Genomic DNA, 22915 nt, shown 5'->3' with positions numbered 1-22915 from the left:
CCTTTGTGGTGGGACAGCTCTGGCTCTCCAGTGAAAACATTTCCCTTTGTATCTCACTTATCTGTTCTGAAACAAGCATCCTCCTCCTACAGGAAAGTGATTTAGGAATTGCTGTTAGATTGCAGGAAAACAGTAGCAAGGTTTCTATTTTCACTGCTCTATTTCTTTCCATTTCCACTCTACTTCACGGTTTGCCCCTTGCTTTCTACCTTCCTGTTTTCCTCAGATTACATCCTAAATGTCAGCTGCCAGAACTCCAACCTACTTAGAGCCCATCTGGTGGGAAGCAATTGCTACAGATACTCAAATTATCATCACATCCAACACATACCAGTACTTTATTTGATATAACTTTTTTTTTTCCCCCACCTAGAAACTACCAGAGATTATAAATCTTTACAGTTACCTTCAGTTGTTTAACTAAAATAGGTACTAACCTGTGCCCCAGAAAATGCTGGCTGAGCTGTCTGCTGTGGTGGAATTTTAGCAAATCCTCTGGAACCTTGGAAATTAAATGTTATCACTCTTCAGATGAGAAGAGGTGACAGAGCAGTGAGACTTCAAACAAGCGCTATCAGTAACTGCAAAAGCACACTACAACTCTTGTGTACATAAACTGGCTGCTCACCAATTTGAGAGCTATGTTGCCTCAACATTAAGCCAGTCTGGAAAGACACTACAATCAAACCATTAATTCCTTGTGTTCTAATCCTGGAAGAGGAAAATTTATTCAGACAGTGAAATTTAGGACTGGCATCTTAGTTATCATGCTTTACTCCAGTTGGTGTTTTGCAAGCGGAGGTATATCTATAGAGAAGTCTGAACAATCCACAGCAACTCCCTATGGTACTTACATGGAAGCAGGAGAGGAGAAAGAAGAAGAGGGGAGGGAAAACATTTGTTTTCCCCCTGTGTGTTAAAATTCAGTTCAGTGGGTCCCTAGTAGTGCAATATACACTCACTATCCCAAAGGATATAAAAATCACTGGAGAAATAAAAGATACAGTAACAATGTTTTGATGAGGCAACAGATAGCAAAGTAAGAAGAAATATTTACAAATTAGAATAAAAGCAGAATTTAAAGTAATTCACATACATAAAGAGAAAAAAAAAGACCATCAATTCAAATGAGATGAAGCGTTCACTAGATGCTATTATGGGTAATTATAATAACATTCTGAAAAGAAACAAAATATATGATTTGCATGATTAGTAACTTAATATAACAATTCATTTGTTAATAACTTAGAATAACCTGTTAATCACGGATTTATAGTTTTAATACTTGAAAACAGTGGCAGCTTAGACACAGAGCAACACTTTTAGCATCATCTGCAGAAAACTTCAACTTCCTTACCTCAAAACAGTTCGTATTTATAACTTCAGAGGAAAATCTTCATTTTAAGATTATAACAATGAGTCAAAATAGGTTTAAATAGATCCAAGTATATAGTGGTAGCAAATAATGTATAAATATGTTCACAAATATTAGTACTTTCTGAAGGCCTTGGCTACAAATGCACTCTTAATGAAATGCCTCTAATATCAGATAGAGACAGATTGCAATTCATTTGCTGCTGTATAGATGCAATTTTAAACTAAACCCATTCTTAAACTTCAGTTAGTAAACTACCTCCAATGGAAGGATTAACATAACAGCAATTTGCCAACAATCTACTTCAGAGTATCAAACAGGAAGGAAACACTAGAACTACTCTCCCACAGTGTACTTGCCTCCCACCTGAGGAGTCAAAATGAAACTTCAACAGAATATGTCATAATATCATCATACCTGTCAAACATAATTCTGGGAAAAGTAGAGACTCCAGGCACATTGTATGAACCCTAATGTACTTTGGTTTATTAAAACGCACAAAGCTGGGCTAAGAATATATTTAAAGGCATAGGAATTGCTCTTTTCCCAGATGGATCATGCATCTCCTGTCTTCGAGAATGTACAGATTTGTCCCCCTCCCTTACCTACATTGCAAGCCTTTAATCCAAACCTAAACCGCAGCTAATATTTTTGCAGATGAGGTTGAGGAAGTGAGAGTCTGTTTTTAACTGTTACTATTTCAGAGTATCTCCTCAACTGTACATATTAAGAATTAGAGATCAGTTGGGATTCCAGAAGGGAGATTCCTCTAAGATAATAAGAATAGCTAGCAAATAAAGATAGGGTAAGTGGATATGACAGTATCAACTTGAGTCTGCAGACAGGCTGAAAAAATAGCCCCAAGAAAAATGGATCTTTTCATTATGTGTTTGACTATGAAGTCAGGCAATGCTAAATTAAGAAGTTTAACTTTTTCACTATTATTTAAACTGAGGGGAGACAAATTTTAAAGTCACAGAAACTACACAATTTATAAGTTACTCCAGGCATGTCAAACTGCAAGGTGGTATTGTAACATGCAAATCACTGCAACAAAGGAGGAATACAACATGCAGAGTTATGGAATAAGTTTGCTCTGAGCAGATGTCTTCAAGCCCCTTTTTTTTTTGCTCTTGACCCATTACAAAGCAAGAGCTAAACCACTACGGGACAAGACATCCTAAATGAAGAAATGCTGGAAGTCATATTTTGCTCACATAGTTACAAAAATGCAGACTAGCCATGTTTCCAGCATGATATGAGTGAAAAAAGAAATCAGTTGTTGCATTGGTATACACATTTTTTCCCTCCAATTATTTGATTTAATATTATTATGATCTAGTTTGTTTCATAATATGGAATCCAATTAAGTTGCTATGCATCAAGGAAACTTGAATGTAAATGTAAAAGCTTCTCAAACTGATTTTTATGTGTATATTGGCTATTACACCATGACCAAGGGCTATAAATCTCTTACTTGAAAGAATAATAGCTCTTATTGATTATAATTTGAACATGCAAGATAAAGCAAGTGGGAATAATAAATCACCTTTATGGATTATTTGCGTACATCAAGTAAATGGGATCAAATGCATGTTTCACATGTTTGCTGATGAATCTGATTTGTATGTAACCAAGGACGTTTCTGTGTATAGTCTCTTAATGAACTGTCACAAAGAAATGGAAGAAACATTTTCAGGCATTTTAAACCATCAGTCATCTGTCTCAAGAGCAAACACACTAGCAGTGCAGCACTGCGAAATACTGGCACATAAATCATCTTATCAGTGGTCCTAAAAGCAGAGTATTACATTAACTTAATCAAAAGGCTGCATGAAAACACCAATGAAATCCACTAAATGGAAGTAGATATACCTGGAATATTACCCATGCCTATTTTAATTGCACATACAACAGCTGTTCTCTGATACTCTTAGGACTTAAAGTCTTAAATTGCTATGACTTCACAATTTACCTAGATTATCTGAGTCACTCAGGAGATATCTGTAACTTGCTATGAAGAATAGCTCATCACTGGATTCCCCGGTTTTGAAAATTATGTCAAAAGAGCCTGGATTTTTTCCCCACAAACATTACCATTTAGGCACTTGTCATTCTGCTGTGAATAACAGATTGTACAAAGCTGAGAAACAGAAGAGATACAAAAGTTTCTCCTACTTCCTAAGCTCTATTCCCATTACTCTCAGAGCTACAGGATAAATTCCATTTGCAATAAGCATTCTAAAGTGATTAGCTGAAATTCTGAATTTTGCTGAAATGTAACACAGCACTACTTAACACAGCAGTCCTAAATCTGCCTCAGAAGAAATGCAGTGCTACTCACTCCAGTCTTCCCAAACTGGCCTCCCCATCCATTAGCAACAAATCTAACAGTATTTGTCTCTCCATTCTTCCTGCCCCTGCTTCCTCTTTTGTTCATCTGTTTCATTAAAAGAAAGAAATATGGGGCTTTAGCTAGCCTGTGCTTTTCTGGGAGCAAACAGAACTTAACTCTAGTTCCCATAAAAAAATCCAACATATTGCTCAGGAAAAACAAAATCAAATAAATAAATGAAATATCTAAAACCTCAGTTACGAGCTCCCTAAAAGTGCTAGTGTGGTTAAGGGAATATGGCTTTTTGAGCTCATCACTACTGATCAAAGGCCCTTGCAACATTTTGGTTTTAGTTCTCATAATATTGGGTATGTCAGATGAATGCTTCTCTCAGTTGACAGAAGTGGAGGCACAACCCACCAAAGCAGCTGAATGGCTGAATTCTCTACTTCCAGCCACACACCATTTACTCCTGAATGACAATTCACTATTTCACCTACCAGTGGAACAAAATCTTGTCCCAAGGAGAGCTGGCTGCACAAGGTTGTATTTCTATTACTTTACATACTTCAGAAAACAATGACCTTATTATGGTAAATCATGTCCTCACAGAACACCAAAGCTATTCTCTGTCTGGGAGATCTGAAGTTATATGGGCAGCAGAGCACAAGTGGGAAGGGCATTCTACAAGGTAGGAAAAGAGAAAAAATTGCCATCCACCCTCTGTAGTCCTCCATTGCCAGTTAAAACTGGATCCTGTGGCAGAAGGATACATGTATAGCATGTTTATATTTACTCAGAAAATCAGGTAAACTGTAAGCTAAACCATGCTAGTTCTTGTTCTAACCAGGGCCTTTTAGACCCTTTTGAATACTGCTCAGGTCAAAATGTGAATTTGTTAAGGCATGGAAAATGTAAATAAAAAACACCACCGGCAAACACAGATCTTTGATATTTAGAAAGAACAGCATGTTGAATAACGTTTAACCAATAAAAAAGTTTCCTTTCTAGATGGTAATGGCTGTTGAAACTCCCCATCTCTTGAATCATTAGAATTCAAAGCAAGTGTGATAATGTATTGGTAAAAGTCATTGCATGGTCATAGGGAAGGGCCTGCAATCCCTGGAATAACAGTTAATTCAAACTAATACAGAAATTAGAAGGAAAGATTAGAAACTGCTGAAATTTACCCAATGGTAGCTAATTTATATTTTTAGCAAAATGAATCCTGATGCATGATCAGTAAAGTTTCGATTAAGAGTCAAGCTGAAGTTCTCCAACTTGTTTTGAAAACAGAGTACTAGTATACTACCAACCTTCAGAAAGAAATGTGGCCATATACTATAGTTTGCAGCAAAAAACTGTAAAGCTTTGGAACATGGACAGCTGTGACAAAGAAATGAAAATCTGGCAGAAGTAACCAAATGGATGAAATTAGATTATTTAAGAGGTTTGAGCTGCAACAGGAAGATGGTACTGCAATATTTGAGCCTGACAGAAGAACCAGACATGGTATGCTGGAAGGAACACATTTGTTTCCAGAGTGATCACTAAAAAAACAGGCTGGTGCCTTATGAAGGCTGCAATGGCCAGCTCCCAGTTTAGGCACAGATGCAGAGGAAAGGCACCATCTTGTTGCCCAAGCACTCCAAGTTTTGGTTACAGCTCAACATATATGCACACATTGAACCACTATTCATTCATTCCAACGGAAACAGCACACTGTAAAATGCAATGCAAGAATTCAAAGCAATTTTCCCTCTGGATGTCTACCAATAAATTCTCATTATGTATCAAAGCTGACAGGAAAAGCTTTGCAACATTCTAGATAATCATCTGAACTTGCCCCTCAACAAACCAAATAAAGCATGACTCCGCACTCATGTTGCAGTCCTCCTCTCCTGTTTATTTTCCCTTCATTCGACAACAGAGAATGTTCTGATGCTTTTCTTTTCTGCCTTTCTGTGAAAAAGGGCAATAAAAACTGGAAAATACACATACACACCAGCAGATGACAGCCTGCCATGACTGTAAATTATCTGAGGAAAGAGCTGTTTCTCACAGGTCTCCTGAAAGCGTTTGACATATTGTTGGTATTTTGAAAACCAGCAAGCAGTGATTGTAAGCAATGATAATAAACCATTTTCCTATAATCTTTTTTAGAGGGGATGACATTACTGAATAGATTTCTTGCCTCTCCACCCATTACATTTGCCTAAAGCATCACAACAGCGAATTAACAAACATCACGCTATCATCTCTGGCAATGTAACAGGTCACTGCTGAAAGCACTCTGCCATGCCTGCAGCCTTCTGGAAAAAAAAAAAAGGAAAATCCTAAGGAAGCCATTCCTCTTTCTATTTCTAAAGGGTTTCTTTATGAGAATAGAGCATTTGAAAGAAATGAGCTTTTACATTAGCAGTCTGCAGTTTTAAGAGGAAGGACAGTGTGTTCAAGTCAGGCTCTTCAAATGACTTTTGAGAAGCCATTTGCTTCCAACAAAAACATTGGTGCAAACACTGACATTAAGATAAGCTGGTCGACTCTTTCTTATTGCCGTAAGTTACCTAAGAGACAACACAGGATTGGTACAGGCAGGAAAATATCTTTTCCCCCTTCCCAGCACAAGAATCAGTCAGACAGCAGGAGGTTAGCATAGCTTGAAGGAATGAAATATTACATATGGTATGTGATGTCTGTGAAAGGGTTTGTCATTTCACAGGGAAAACAAGGGGAGGAACTGTCAAAAGTATTGGCAGATCTTTCAGGATGGTTCTCTTTCAAGACCAGCTGTTGCTAACCACAGCAACTGCTCCACCTCTGCTGTTCTTTCAAGGAGAAGTTTATACTTGTCACCTTGGACCACTTGCCTGATAATTGTTGAGCAAACCAGTGGAGAGGAGGAAGGGAAAATTAACCAGCAGCCAGACAAAACAAAGGTACTGTACAGAATATTTGCCTGAGGTAATTTAATGGTAGGATACAGTGGGGAGTGAGGGAAATCTATGGAATGTAACACACTGAAACTTTAAACATCCTCCTCCTCTGATAAAGTTCTCTGTGACATGGAAATAAATCATCCAGTTCTACCAGCCTAACAATACCCACCATATGGGCACAATATCGTTTGACCAGATAATAGTTTTCCTATTCTTTTTAAACCAGTTTCTAATTAATGACCTTGTCAAAGGACTTTAATTTCTTTTCCCACTCTTGAAACTTTCATTAAGCTTGGCAAACTGGTTTCTTGTATGATAAGCCAGGAGAGCTAGACTACCTTTAAAAATGGGAAAACATTGTCAGCACATTTAGCCTCAAGTTACATCTACTTTCCAGTCAGCAATCTGAGAAATTAATAACCCCTCACTAGCAAATTTTCTAGAAATGAGTGAAAATCTGCACATAACCTTTGGTGTTAATAAATCAGTGATGGGAGATGAGAATATCAGCATGGAGGTTGTATAATTATTAAACAAACAATTTCTAAAGTGGTGTTCATTATCCTAATATTTAATAAATACTAAACAATATGATATTAAAAGAATATTTTAGTGTATTCTTATATTTAAGTGATTTTTAATATAAATTACACTAAAAATCAGTTTTCCACTTTCTGGAAGGCCTAGATGTCTGAAAGAATACAGCATCTCAAGCACTGTGCAGTGAAAGTCACTCAAGACTATCATTTTCATTAGTGTTTTCTTTACCTTACACTTCCAGCTTTCTAGTAGGAAAACAGCTATAGGACTTTTTGACATAAAGACTGCATTGCTAGCATATTTCCATGTCTTCTGCAGTGCATGTATCTTGCATTGGGAAGTCTGCAATACTTGGCAATGTGCTGTTATGAAGTGGCATCTGCAATGACCATAGAATCATAATAGCCCACAAACCATCAGATTCCAAAAGCCATAGATGCGACCTTCTTGGTCAGCAAAGAACTCATTCCAGGGTAAAGCACTTCTACCCAACCAGTCTATCTCTGGGAAATTCTGTAAGCCTCTGCCTACAGCTTTTCAGCTGAAAAAGCTTCAAACAAAAATGGAAAGATGCAAACCCAAGAAATGCCTTGATTTTGGATAAAACTGATGACTTGTGTAGAAAGACACCTAAGACTTTAACCACTGCCTGCGCTCTCACCACACACTAGTGTCATTTAATTTTTCAATACCTTATCTGTAGCACCAACTTCAGTATAGCTTCACAAGGAACAAAACTCTGCACAACTGGTAACAGATTTAATAGTTTTGGTTTTGTTTTTTTTTTTTTTATGTCAGCAAATAGCTTTATAAAATAATGGAAAACTGCGGAAAAGTATCAAGTTAAATACACTTGTTAGGATGTATAAAATATCAGGTAGAGATGCAAAACAAAACAATAACCTCATTTATCAGTGCTGGCTAAACTAATTGAAGACCAAAGATTTTGACACTGACTAAAAATATTTTGCATTTTTTTTTGTACTGCTTTTGTAACTGTTGGCTGATACCTTAAGAGATTAGTTCAGCATGGCAGAGATCACACATGAAATGTAAGTTAGGAGATTTCAAGAGAAGACACACAAAATGTTGAACATGAAATCTAAAAAAAAGTTCTTGTGTTTTATGCAGAACTGAAATTTTAAGGAAAGGTTCTAATCAAGTTTTGAAAGCTGAAGGAATGTAAGGAATTTTGGTATGATTTACCTGTTCAAGTCCCTCTCAAATTTTAATTAGGAAGATTTGTTAGCAGCTGTCCATTTGCATTCCCACCTCCGCTGAACTGGAACCACGTAGACTTGACACCAGAAGACAGTTTGAATAGCATCAAAGCATCAGCTGAGTCAATTGCATCAGGAGACCTGCATTGAAATAAGAGAGAAAAGCCAGAGCAGATGTAAGCATGCCATCATGAGTAAGCTAGCAGCAGTGGTTAATTAGGAGATAAGAAAAATGTATTAGTACAGGAAAAATAATGAGCTCATAAAATTGAGTACATTTGACAAAGAAGAATATTGGGGAGAATACCAAAGGTTAAAGGAGGGGCAACTGCAATTTCCAGTCTTAACTGTATTTAAGATGAAGATTTTAAAAGCATTTTTGAAGTTCCTTTACTTAAAATTAAAACCAAAAGGCTTCTAAGAAGTTCAAGCTCTTTTATTATTCTTGATATGTGCACTTTAATTCTTTCTGTTCATACTTTGCTAGCAATGAAATTACAGCCCTGGCTGCCCCTATTCAAAATGAAATCTCTACTCTGAAAACAGACATTCTCTTGAATTCTTTTCACAAAGATGCTTGTTTTGCTGTTTACTACCTAAGTGTTACTCTGCACAGGTTGCTGCTCAGCAATCCACAAAGCAAAGGAAACGTTGTAGTGTCAGGGGAGTTAATAACTACTGATTAATTAATAAACATTGGTAATTATTACACATATTATTCATTGCTCTTCTATTCATAAGAAGGTGGAAAAAAGGCTGGATCTAACAGCGCTGACAGTTAAATAAGTCGCTATGCTTTAAAGTATTTTTGTGTTTATTCTTCAGTTGAAAACGCTGGCAATTCCATAATCTTTTGTAAAAAGTTTCAGTGTATTCTTCAAGATCAAGTTTCTTCAGAAGCTGGAAACTTCTGTCTTTGGTGTAAGGCATTAATTAGCTACATGCCTACTACATCATGACAAAAAAATAATATTGGTATCATTCTCAGAAATCTAAGATTTTCCAGTTGTGTTTCCTAAGCCCACCTTTGTGCCTGTATTTTTGGAAGGAGTGGGAATCATCTGAAAATTCCCTACTTCTTAACTCTTGTTGACATAAGTACTTTGTTATCATGTATAATCATACTCAGCTGTCAACACCACTCAGAGTCGTCAAGAAGCAGGATGAATGTCTCTCAGGGAGGTACAAGTCTTAAATACAGAGAATTCATCAATAAGAAAGATAATAATAATAAAACCCTAGGAAATGCATATTTACTTTGAAAAGAAAGCAGACCTAGGCCATTTAAACACAGGATTGTGAGAGAAGACTAAAGTGGGTCCAAAACCCTCTGAATGTCAATGAGATTTGGTAAGCTATATCCCTTCTGTACACATGAGAAATTGCCAACTTATAAAAGTTTGGCTATAAGTCAATCATCATGGTGAATTGGATGTCTTTTGCTTTGATCTTTTGGGTCAATTCAAACCTTGAAATTAAAGCCAAATATGTGGCTTGGGAACCTTCAAGAAGGAAAAAACAGAAGACTGTTTATAAATCCCTGTAAAGAGATTAATGTAAAGCCCTATGTACTTGGCTGTAATCATAGACAGGAAATGCAAAGCCATGATATAAATTACACAGACCAATGACTTTGGTTAGAAAAAGAGAAAAATAAATCTTGGATGTTTGCTATGAAGGTGCTGTGGCTATTATACTGGTCAAAGTTAAATAAAAATCAAAAATTGCTAATCAAAACCTCACAGCATACCATAATCAAGCTACTGCAGATTTGGACATGCCTGTGGTTTTTGGCTACACAATATTTGTTCACTGACATAATGTGAATCTCGACAGTTTGCTGTCAGAAAAAGAACACTGAGAACCAAAACAGCACCTCATTATCACACCCACGCAATCACCCACCAGCTTTTCCAAAGCACCTGTCTGCCCTCCTGTGCAAGCCAGCATCCCAGCTAGACAGAGCAGTCTGCTCTGCCCAAAGCCCTCCCAGCACTGAAAGGCTGTGGTTGAAACAGGGTTCTGAAATCCTCACTAATATTTCAGCTTTTCCATTTAGAAGGAGACTTAAATCTTAGACCCCTACTCATCCTCCATATATACTATGCAGAAATAAGGGAATCATAAACCCCCCTTGTTTTCATCTCTGCACTTCCTGCATTTTGCTTTGCACAATGTTACAGAACAGGCATTGATATTTAACTGATAGTACTTTTAAAAATGCATCATATAATGAGACACTGTCCAAAAGGATCCTTAATTGCAAAAGGTCAGGATAGAATCACAGAATAGTTAGGGTTGGAAAGGACCTTAAGATCATCCAGTTCCAACCCCCCTGCCATGGGCAGGAACACCTCACACTAAACCATCTCACCCAAGGCTCTGTCCAACCTGGCCTTGAACACCACCAGGGATGGAGCATTCACAGCTTCCTTGGGCCTCACCAGTGCCTCACCACCCTAACAGGAAAGAACTTCTTCCTCATATCCAATCTAAACTTCCCCTGTTTAAGTTTTAACCCGTTACCCCTTGTCCTGTCACTGCAGTCCCTAATGAAGAGTCCCTCCCCAGCATCCCTATAGGCCCCCTTCAGATACTGGAAGGCTGCTATGAGGTCTCCACGCAGCCTTCTCTTCTCCAGGCTGAACAGCCCCAACTTCCTCAGCCTGTCTTCATACGGGAGGTGCTCCAGTCTCCTGATCATCCTTGTGGCCTCCTCTGGACTTGTTCCAACAGTTCCATGTCGTTTGTATGTTAAGGACACCAGAACTGCACACAATACTCCAAGTGAGGTCTCACAAGAGCAGAGTAGAGGGGCAGGATCACCTCCTTCGACCTGCTGGTCACACTCCTTTTGATGCAGCCCAGGATACGTTTGGCTTTCTGGGCTGCAAGCTCACACTGAAGCTGGCTCATGTTCATTTCCTCATCGACCACCCCCAAGTCCTTCTCCGCAGGGCTGCTCTGAATCTCTTCTCTGCCCAACCTGTAGCTGTGCCTGGGATTGCTCTGACTAGTAAAAATAATGGAACAATAGAGTTTAGAAATGGATTAACCAATTTCAAACTAAAACCATGACTTTATCCACTTCAGCTGGATTATAAAAAAAAGAAGCCACAAACACAAAAGAAAAAAAAAAAAAAAAAGAAAAACAAACCCCACAAAAAAAAAAAAAAATCCAAACCAACCAATCAAAAACCCGACAAAACCAACCAAATGAACAAAAAACTCAAAACAAAACTAGCAAAGAAACCCCCAAGAAACTAACCAACAAAAAAATCCCAAACCCCAGCACCCTCCAACCTTCTGCCCCCAAATCTAAGCCATGGATTTTCATATTTTAGGATCAGTTGCATTAAAAAGTTTGGCAAGTAATCCACAAACACAGCAACTACAACAAAACACCCTTACTATGCTTGGAAATATTTATTTTACAGTCACCCATGTGTCAGCGGGGTCCGTTATGCAGTATGGCACCACTCAATATACACAGAGTAGCAGCATAAACCCAATATTTGCTTAGAATTTCATAAGCACTTAAGCCTGCAAATGTTTTATTCATGTTGTTCTCAGGGTGTGTTCAGATAAATGTCTGGTGGGTTTGTAACCACCCATTGCATGGTGCAGTCTCTTGGAAATCTTCTCTAGAAAGCAGGTTTTTAAAGCACTGGGAGACTGAAAGATTAAGGGCAGCATGCAAGTCTGGCACTTGGTGTTTCTGTATGTTAGGGAGATCTCAAGTCACAGTTCAAGGACAGTCAGCCAGGTGCCTCCAAACACTGCCTAATAATATCACCCTTGCAGCTCTGGGTGCACCCAGAATTCTTATTTTCTAATCTCTAGGGAAAAACCAACCAGTCACAGCAGGCAGACCTTATGTGTTAGCTTGAAGAAGAAGTTTTCACAACTCATCTGTGGCTGACTTTGCTGCTGAATTAATCTTCAGTTCTATGGCTATCCATTCAGTGTCTTTTATATTTAGTAAGCAGCAAGGACTGGCTTGTCAGCAGGTCACTGGCTGCATGACTCAGTGGTGGCTTGTAACAGTGGAAACACGGAACAGGACATCTGTGAAAGTTTCCTTAAAATGAAAAATTCAGCCCAGGATGAACTCTCCATAAACACCATTTGTAGAGAAAACAAACATTCCATGTAAGGAAAGCTTTGCAAAGCTTACTAGCTAAGCCAAGCACAGCATCAGCACCTGCAAGCATTCACTGATCCAACTCCAGCACTCCAGCAGCTTTCTAATCACTGAGGCTTCACACATTAGCACATAGGAAGCCCATTTAAATTCCACTGAGAATCAGGCCAGGAATCAGATATCAAGCTTGACTGTGAAGCTATCTCACTTTACAGGCAGCATGTACTTTCCCAACAATATAAACACAAGATTAATGAAGGTAAGTGCTACAGGTGAATCCAGGCCCTGACCCTACAAGCTGCCTCTGCTTATGGCTCGGCTTTTTCACTCAGATCACTGAGCAGGGCATGGAGCATCCTACAAGTAGCATTTTCTAATCTGAACTTTTCAGGAGCTCTTATATACTGCTGAATTTAATGCATTAGTTCCAGCCTCAACACAAGAAACCTTTAAATAGAAAGTTCACCAAACAGTGTAGAAATCAGTGAACACTGCAGCTCCCTGGAACAGTTCATGCTCCGAAATTACATAAATGATCTGAATTGAGTGAGAACTACAGCCCTTGGGAGCAATTTCCAACAGCACTAATGGAGCACATGGAGTTCTTTATGTCCAGAAACTGTAATTGTTTGTTTGCAATAGTATTTAGAGCACATCTTGATGCTGACTCACAGATGCCAAGCATATTATATCACCTTTCAGTGGTTCTGTCTAGTCAGCTATAAAGTTCAGCATCTGGTTCCCACTGGGTAGTTTATTTATACGGAACACCTACTTATATTCTACATACAGGGAGATCAACTGTAAAGACACAAAGGATCGACGACTAAATGAAGCATTAACGTGGGTACAGAAGAACAGATTCAACTAGGATGAGGAGAAAAAAGATAAGAGCTAGGTTGAAAGGATTACTCAAGGGTTTCAGGTTATGATTTCTGGGAGCCAGAAGTTTTTAAATTATCCAGGACAATCATAGCGAAGATAAATCACTCTTCCCTTAAATCAGTTGGAGGTTTTAAGGTGGCTTTCTACATTTCTATCTTGTTTATTAAATAGTTTTAATGGATAAATGGTTGAAATAGCTATTAACGCATACTTGAAAAGGGGCAGTGAGTGAGCTGACTGGAAAAAGCAAAGCTGTGCTATTATTTCTGATTCTCACTGGAAGATCAGAGTTTCACAAAGCCACTTTTATTAACAGAGAACACCAATAACACTCAAGTACAAACCCCACCAGGTAGGAAGCAATATTTTCTGTTCCTCATTACTATGTCTTGAAAAATAGGTAGGTTCTGGTACAGTAGCGTATTCCTTGATACACAATAGACTATACAGACTGTTGTCCTGGGTTCAGCAGTAGCAGTCATTTTTTCTCCTTCTTGGTAGCTGGTGTAGTGCCGTGTTTTGACTTTCAAACAGAGCTGATAACAAGCGATGTTTTGGTTTGGCCAAACTTTGTGAGCCTCATGCTCTGCCAGGGAGGAAGGGAAGCCAGGAGGAAGCAGAGACAGGACACCTGACCCAAACTGACCAAAGAGGTATTCCATACCACAGCACGTCATGCCCAGGATGTAACTGGGAGTTAGCCGGAAGGGCTGGGAGACGAGGGTTGGCGGAGGTATCGTCTTGGTCGGGCTGGGGGGGCGAGTTATCGGTCGGCTGGTGGTGAAATGTATTCTCTTCCCTTGTTATTTCCTTTATCATTGTTATTACTGGTGGTAGCAGTAGTGATCTGTGTTATACCTTAGTTACTAAACTGTTCTTATCTCAACCCGTGGGAATTCTTTTCGATTCTCCTCTCTGTCCCTCCGGGAGCAGGGGGAGGGCAAGAAAGGGGGGGAAGTGAGCGAACGAGTTACCTGACTGGGTTTAAACCACGACAACTGTACAATGTTATACCTTAAAAATAAATTAAAAAATAGAATGTTAAAAATTACCCTTTAGTATCCTTCGTTTTCCGAATCTCAAAATCTCTCCTCCCTGACAATTTGTGTTTAATATTTAACTTTACCAGAGACTGTTGAATTTGCAGCCTAGTGGTTTGTACCACATGAAAGTTTGGAACCCCATCCTTAGATCCTGCTGCAAAAGCCTCTGCTCTTGCTATCTTTTTCTGATATTGTTTCACACTGGATACTGCTAATCCCATTTCTCTGGCCAACCTACGTTTCATTCTCTCTCACGTCAAAGCTATGCTCCAGCGAGTAGGTCTGTTATGCTTTGCATATTTGTAACTGTAAGTATGCTGATTTCAAGCGCGTACCTTGGAATACACTTACAGGTTTCTCCCCCCGGCCCCTACGGCAGCTGTATGATGGATATTTCAGATTTTTGCCACCAGAGGGAGATGTCAAAATTTCACAAATGGAAAAAGACCGGAATTGACTAAGGTAAATTCTCTATTCCCCCACCCCCCCATTGCTGGAAACCAGCTACATTTCACAGTACAAACAAAGTTCAATGTGCATGCCACATATAATGAACATTTAAACTTAATTTGCCTTTTTTTTTCCTCCAGTAGAGCAAGAAAAAAGAGGAGGAAAGGATTTTCCTGTTACAGATATCATCAAAATGCTCCTTTTTAACCATTAACATTGATTCATTGTCCCTTTTATAAAAGCAAGTTTTTGATTAACTGATATTCTGAGAGGTTGCTTTACTTCATATATAGATATATGTATAAGTAATGGAACTCTCCCCTTAAAGGTGGTCAAGACGTGTTGGTTAAGCCAGAAATGCCCAGAGGAACATTCCACAGAGGAAGTGGAATTTATGAGTCCTTTTCCCTTCTTGAAAGGGACAGTGATCATAAGCACTGGCAGTGGGAGAAGCTGGGATCCAGCCTCAGGTTCAGAAAGCCCCGACCTGAGACTGAGGGTGCACTGAATACAGATGACCCCACATTCACACAAGACTATTGAATTGGAACCAGACATACATACAGTCTACAAAACTGAAAAGCATTGGAATAATCTAGGATAAATTCAAATGAAAAGCTGATTTACACTGTTTAAAAGTTTCTTTCAGCCTGGCTTGAAACATCAAAAGGGAAATATATTTTTAATTTAAAGGAAATTAAAAAAATTAAATTCTGATGGCAAAAAGCTGCTGACGGTTTCATTATGGAAGAGAACTCGAAACAAATTCCAAATCAGCTTTTGGACAATGGCATACAAATATTCATTCCATTGGCTCACATTTAACACAAGCTTCATACAAAACCCTCCCTTCCCCAAGATCTTCGACATTTGTGCCTCTGCGAAGATTTCAATTTGAGTGATCTACTCTGTATGAGTTATAAATCACCTTGCAGAAAGTCTGTTTGTTACAGAGAAATATAATAGTGGGAGAAATCTCTTCTGATTTTAAGTTCAAACTTCTGTTCCAAGGCATTTCTTCAGCCTTTCTCTTTCCAGCTGTAGGATTTCTTCTGAATAGAATTTTTATCTTTTGTAGCCAAAGATTAATCTGTGAATGCTGCCTTTTCATACCAGGCTCTTGCCTCTTCTTCAGATAACTAATGCTCCTCATTTCTGAAGTTACATTTGGCAACTGCCTGATTAGAGGAATATCTACTGGTGTCCAGAGCAAGTGCCTGCAAGAGAGGGAATCCACTTGGCCCAATTGCTGCTCATTGCTCTATGAGGAAATCAGCACCCCTCACTGCAAGGCTCAGGGGAGCCCAGGACACATGCCAGCTGTGCTGTGCTGTGCTGGAGGGGCAGAGTAACCCTTCCCAGGGGGACTGGTCCATTCACCCCCTCAGACTCCACACTACAGCCCTACCACAGAAGCAGAAGCAACATGGAAGGAACAAGTAAAGTCAAACTAAGAGGGAGGGGCTCTTTCCCTGGTTCCTTAAAGCTCCTCTTTCCATATTTTTAATATTCAAAGCTGACCGAGGGGGATTAGTATCACCTGAGAGAGAAATTGAAAGAAGCACATTAAAAAAAGACAATCTCTGTAAACTGGCTTGGCCAGGTGAGCCAGCCAGCAGAATCAGAACTAACTGCTCCAATTTCTACTGAGCGAGCATCCTCCAAACTACTGGCCTTGAAATTAATTAGATTGACCCTTCCCCAGCTAGAATTTGTCTGACTGACTTCTGTTTAAAATAATTAGCTCATCCCTTATGGCTGTAATAGACACTTTTGGCATTTCTTGCAGTTTCAATCAGAACACCTTCTAGGACTCCAGGTGTTAGGCAGGGTGAAATACCACACAGCACAGGGCTTTATGGAGCCTTTCCTGCTGCTATAGCAGGCAGCACTGGCAAAGTAAGAAGCAGACTGCCAGGGTTCATTAGCCCACTCTGGTTCTCAGTTGTTATCAGTTTCTAAGCAGGGGCAGTTTTTGACAGAATCACCCTTTTAATCAGCACAATTAGCTCCACTAAACTTTTTTTTTGTTGCTGCTGTCTAATCAAGTAACAAGACAAAGAAGAACATCATGTGGTGGTTTCCTGTGCAAGAGCAGCAATGAAAGTAGAGAACACTGAAATCGATAGTTCACACTCCATGAAACAACCTAACAACCAAGTCTGTTAATTAAGGCATTTTTCTTCAGCATTTGTCCGTTTCACTTCTGAATTATTTCTTTTCCTTCAAGATACACAACCCAAAACCTCTCCGCCTACATTATTAACTGAAGTTGCTGTCAACACACACAGTTTTTGCTTGAGCATTTAGGTTAAAAAGCAGCTCTATGCTATCAGAAAGACAATACTCTGTCTCTAAGTCCCGGGATACTTACTCTCTACGCTGTTGACCCTATTATGCATTCACCTGAAAAGTTTCTTCCCTTTAACTGTGAAGGAACCCAATCACATTACAGACTAGGGTTTGTCTTTTACAGTTGCACCAAATTCTCCGGTTGTAAGACAAGCACATTCCTCATGTTCCTGGCAATTCAGATGAGCACTATTAACAGACGTGAAGTTTATACCAGGCTTGCTTTTTAAGTCTGTGCTCTAAAAGTACTTGGGAAAGGCAAAGAAAGATGAATTCCCCAAAGGACTATTTTATAAAAGAAGTTGAGATTTCTTTTAGTCTATCCTTAAGAGTCCCTAGGAAAACAATTTCCAATTCTTTTCTTTCAGCAAAACGCTAGTTTTGGAGGACGGGTATTACATGAGAGCTTAGTATAGCCTCGTTTTTACATTGAAACAAAAGGAATTTTATTTCAATGAAGGCAAAATTGAACCTACCACTGACAGTTTTGTTTTCCTCCCTAGAGCAGCACAGTTGTTTCAGTGAAAAAAAAAAGGTAAAAAAAAGAAAAAAGTAAATTCCACTTCCATTAGAGGCCTTGCTTACCGGAGAAGTGTAGCAGTATTCAAACCACTATTGGAAGCTGAAGGGAGGCAGACTGTGGAGGTCACACCAAACAAGTGAGCATTGCTGGGTCCCTTGGCTCAGGAGGGTTCAGCTGGAGGATCAGCTCTGCCCAAAGCAGCAGCACCTCTCACCCGCCCTGTTCTCATTGTGTCCCACCTGCCCCAGACTGCCTAAGGGAGGAGCTCCCAACAGAGGCAATTAGGAGCAAAGGCTCCCCTCTGCTCCAGGGCTACATTTCTAATTAAATACTCTTCACAATCAGCAGGCAAAAGGTTTCCAAACAACACCCTCTATTATGCAGGATGACTACCATTAAAATACCGCTTGCTAACAATGGAGTGTTAATCATGTCTTCATTAAGGCATTTTTTTTCCTATATAAGTTAAAATTATGAGAACTGGAATTAGAGATAGGACATGATTAAACTTTTAAATAAATCTATAGTGGTTCACTGCAAGGAAAGACTGACATCTATTAATGACTTGAAAGTCTATGTTGGGGATAGGGAATAAATTGTAAATTTACAAATAACTATATAGTAACTGAGAAGAAAAAAAGCTGGTTTTATCTCTATAGCTAAACACCTAGTGATAAATATAATCAACCTTTTGATTAATCCTGACCTTGAAACCCAACTTCTTAGGAATACTGCAAGTAATTTTTTAGTAACCTGTGGTTGAAATGAAAAAAAACAGAACAAAAAAGAGCAATGTGTCATTGCTTGCATTACAGAACTTTTTGTCAAACAATTAAAATATTTCTTTTTAAAAATGAACTGCACTTTGCCTTATTTGCTACATCAACTAATTAGTCATCACATCACATTCACTTAATTACGGATTGTTCATTTTCAACAGTTAAGTTTGAATTCATTATCAGAATTCTCATTAAACTGCCTGCCACGTCAGATATCACATTAAAAATTACACAGCAGGAGGAATGAGACCATCACTGCATCCTAGCAGACATGCTCTGGGCAACCCTCTCTCTCTGCAGCACAGGGTGGGGGAAGTGAGCATGAGAAGCTCTGCAATATAAAGTAGATCATATTATGGTTTCAAATAACTAGATTTTCTATTGTAAATGGAAAACTTGCACGTGTAAACCTCTTATAGCTTAAGCTGTACGAAAAATTTATCTCTCACTATAAAACAGAGTTTTGAGTCTGTGGAGCAAGATGATACTATTTAAACAGAAGGCTTTAAAACAAGTGCAAGACAGTCACAGGTAATAACTAGTTATTTGTGTATTTATTTATGAAGTTATCAATAAATGGAAGGATTCCAGCTACAGGGGTGCTTGACTATTTTCTGATAAAAAAATCTTTAAACTTCTGAGAAATATTCAGATAGAAACAGAAAGGGAAAGTCAATAGTGAGATATTTCCAAGCTCGGTACAGCTACTAAATTAAAACTAAAGACGGAAGATGGTGATACAGACCTAATTTAAATTTCAATTTGAAGCAACATTTTGCAATTTAACTTCAAATATACTCTGACAACACAGCAGAAATGCAAAACCAAACCATTTTGGTTAAGCCTATGTATGTTTGCAGGGCTTTTTGTTTATTAATCTGTGAACATTTTCTGCCCCACTTCAGGATGATGAAAATATTTCACCTTGGAATACTAACCCCAGCTAATCCCAAAATAACTCTTAGATGACAAGCACTGCCTCAAACCTCTTCCCTTGTTCAAGGAGACAAAACTGGGAAGAAAAGATGTGTTGGCAAGGTGAGTTGCTGAAACAGCTAGAGGCAGTGGTGGCTGCTCTACAGAACACAGTCATATTCATGTCTGTTCCCTGCCAAATACACAAGAAATATTAAGAGAGCTAACAGGATAGAACAAATTAATAAATGGAAACAAACAAACCTACCCCAGTTTTCTAAGCACTGCTTAGCTTCCCTTGGCAGTGTTTTTCAAATTAAATATACAGAACTCAAACAAGCAAGATAAGAAACATCATTACATTAATAGGCATGGATGTGGGGAAAGAGGAGATGGAGCAAAGGTTTGAGTTGGATATTCTCAAAATATAGACTTGAACAAATCAGTACTAGAAATGCCAAGTAGGCTGGAGTCAGTTTACTGGTGAATTATTAATCATTTCAATTGCTTGTTAATACATATACTTAAAGCATAACTTTTGCAAGAGAAAATAACTTCTCCCCAAAATAACTCCTCTAAAAAGAGCTTTAACATGTTAAATGTAACAACCAGCTCTCTGTATTACCCAGACTTTAAAAAGATACTTATTCTTAAGTCTTGCTGAAAGTTGTTGGACTTATAATTTAAAAAATCCAACATCAGTGTCAGATTTAAAAATAATGCAGGAAGCAATCTAAGACAAACGTAATGAAATACAGTGTCTAAAATGATAATGGAAACTGGGGATCAAAAAGTCAATCCCATCTCAGAAGTCTAAACCCATGTAGTTTACAGCTTCATGTCTCACATATGCATAAAGAACTGTAACATTCTTGCAATAAAACTGATCACATAACTTTAAGCACGGTCTCCAAATTTAGCTCAAAGCAGAATCTGAGAAATATGGGCTTTCACAGAATAATACAGGAGGTAAACCTCAACACCACTGTATACATGAAAATAGACCATATATTTTGGATCATTCAGGGATCCAACTCAGACTGTAGCTTTGATGCTTACCACTCAGAACCAAAACTGGGACACTACTGTGCATAACAGCGACCTGTAAGTCAGCACATACAACAAACAGCATAAAAACTCTGGACAACTATGAGGAATTTTATAGCAAGATAAACCCAAACCTCACAAAAAAAAAACAACAGCCAAATCACAGGTGGAAAAATGGAAATGGAATCTGGAAGCCAAGGACCTGCACTTTCAGACCACTGCTTTATTAATGACAGTTTATTTTCAGATCCACTTTAGGTCAAGTCCAGCTACCAATGTAATTAGTAACTGTAAAAAAGGTCTAAAAAACTGAAAAAAGTATTATCAAGTCGTCTCTGCTAAAGCTCAGCTCTGAACCCTCCTGCAATTTGTAAACTCTCTAAAGGCACATTATAGCTTCCTGCTTAATTTATCTTTTCAATTTTCACAAGCTTTGATGGGCTTAAAAGCAAGCATATGTTTTTTATATAACAGCAACTGCAATATCGACAAATATGTTTTTTGACAATAAGCTGCTTTAAATCATTGCATAAATGCAGACTAATTGTTGCATTTCATTTAACTTTTCCTTTCCATTGAAGTTAACTGCCCAGCCTCCTTCAAGGAGGCAATTTACACTGAAGGCTGCTGAGGAGACTTCATCATTCCCATAACAGACTCGCCAATGCTCTCAGAGTAAAACACCATCTTTTTATTCTGCAAACACTGAAGCAGAATGAATAACTTGGTCTGAGAAACAATTCTGTAGGTTGTTCTGAGAATGTCTGGTTTGACCAAACGTAATTTGTGCCTGAAGGACCAGAGGGCAAACAAATTTCCATCCCATATTTTTAAAACAGCACTTGAAGAAAGTAGAGTGCTACTTCACACTGATGCTCTCTATGAAAAAAAAACAACAAACCCCAAACAGTGAAAAACATAAAAAAAACCCACAAAAAAAAATCCAAAACAAATGAAATGAAAAAAAAAAAACAAAAAACAACACCAACCCAACCTCCAACTAAACAAAAAACCCCTCCACCTAAAATAAAACCCTCAAAGCCCCAAACCCGAAACAACAACATTGCCCACAAACTGATCAGAACAAAGATCAGAACTGGTCAGATCCACTGCCTTCCAGGTCCCCTTTTGTTCCTCTTTGAAACGTGTAATTATTGGCAGGAAATTTAACTCTCATCTTTCTAAACCCAATTCCATTTAACTACCTCCATTCCACCAAAAAAAAAAAAAGTATTAATGTAGACCAAAGAGTCATATTGTGCTAAAATCTGGACAGAAAAGTTTCTAGCATTCAGATAGAGCTTCTTTGTACAAAGAATTCATATAGAATGTATAGAATCCTTCTGTCATTCTCTGCAATGTTAAAAAAAAGTTATGCCCATTTTAAAGACAGATGAAGAGTGAACAAATGACTTATTCAAGTAAAGCACAGTTTTGGAAAGAGTCCAGCAGTCCAGGTCCTTATGGTCTTGACCTCTTTAGAGACTTGTCAGATGTAATAAAATCCTCACATCTGTGAAACATGGACCTTATCAAAGACTGAGTGAAAAGAGGTGTGGGAGGGAATCAGAGCTGGGGACACACTGAAAGTCAGCAAGAATAGATTAGAGGCAAGAGTTCTGGTAAATATGCTGTATCATATGTGCATATATGATAACATGTATGCTGTGCACAGGGCTGCTGAAACAGGGCATATGAGTGCCATTTCAAAAAAGCCATAGCCATGCTTCATGATTTGTCCTGAAAAACAACACTGTATATGGAAGACTCAAGATTTGGAAGACCTGGATTCTAACTGGGTTTTCAGCAACAAGATGTGCTTCTAAGAATGACAACTTCTGGGAGGATATCTCTCAAAAAAGCCAACTTGGCGTTTTTTATTTTTCCATTATGCATCAGCTAAATTGCATGGGAATAAATCTGTTAGCCTGGAAATCTGAAAGGGTGAGCCGCACAGATTTTGAAATCCCCTAAAAGTAAGGGAGGGAAAAATCATTACCAAAAATATTTTTGTTTAAATGCTTTGAAAGTGTGACTCAGAAACCAACTCCCAAAGACTGGAATTCACACTGAGTGCCTGAAATTGGTATTTCAGCAGACCCAGATTGCTTCAGTATTTTTTCCCTGTTACTCACTAATTAGTAAAGACAAAGAAGAAAAATAATTTTTGCTTTGTTGCAGTAGCACCACACATTTAAAGTTTATGCAGAAGTTCTTTTACAAGATAAAGTTAAAAAGATAAATCATTAGAAAATGTTTGACTGTTCAACGCTTGTCAGTCACTTCGTTTTCCTGTCTTAATAACTGCTTAAAATCAGGCATAATAATCAGTTCTTGAGATAAGGTGATGCATGCATCAGTGATTTAA

General features: G+C 38.4%; 1 long non-coding RNA gene across 1 annotated transcript in view; it reads right to left on the bottom strand.

Annotated features, from left to right (window-relative positions):
* Window positions 1-5480: 5480 nt before the first annotated feature.
* LOC134156929 (uncharacterized) overlaps window positions 5481-22915 on the bottom strand; it is an 86251-nt gene continuing 68816 nt past the window's right edge. Inside the window, exons 2-3 of the long non-coding RNA XR_009962132.1 lie at window positions 8396-8550; window positions 5481-6022 (exon numbers count right to left, since the gene is read on the bottom strand). This is a non-coding gene — a long non-coding RNA (uncharacterized LOC134156929). The remainder of the gene's footprint in view (window positions 6023-8395; window positions 8551-22915) is intronic.

Source organism: Pezoporus occidentalis, unplaced genomic scaffold (genome assembly GCF_034315485.1).
Source record: "Pezoporus occidentalis ecotype Australia unplaced genomic scaffold, CSIRO_AGI_Poc_V1 ctg91, whole genome shotgun sequence".
In the NCBI taxonomy this organism is placed as follows: domain Eukaryota; kingdom Metazoa; phylum Chordata; class Aves; order Psittaciformes; family Psittacidae; genus Pezoporus; species Pezoporus occidentalis.
Note: the sequence above shows the minus strand (reverse complement) of the source record. Positions and strands in the feature narration are given on the sequence as shown.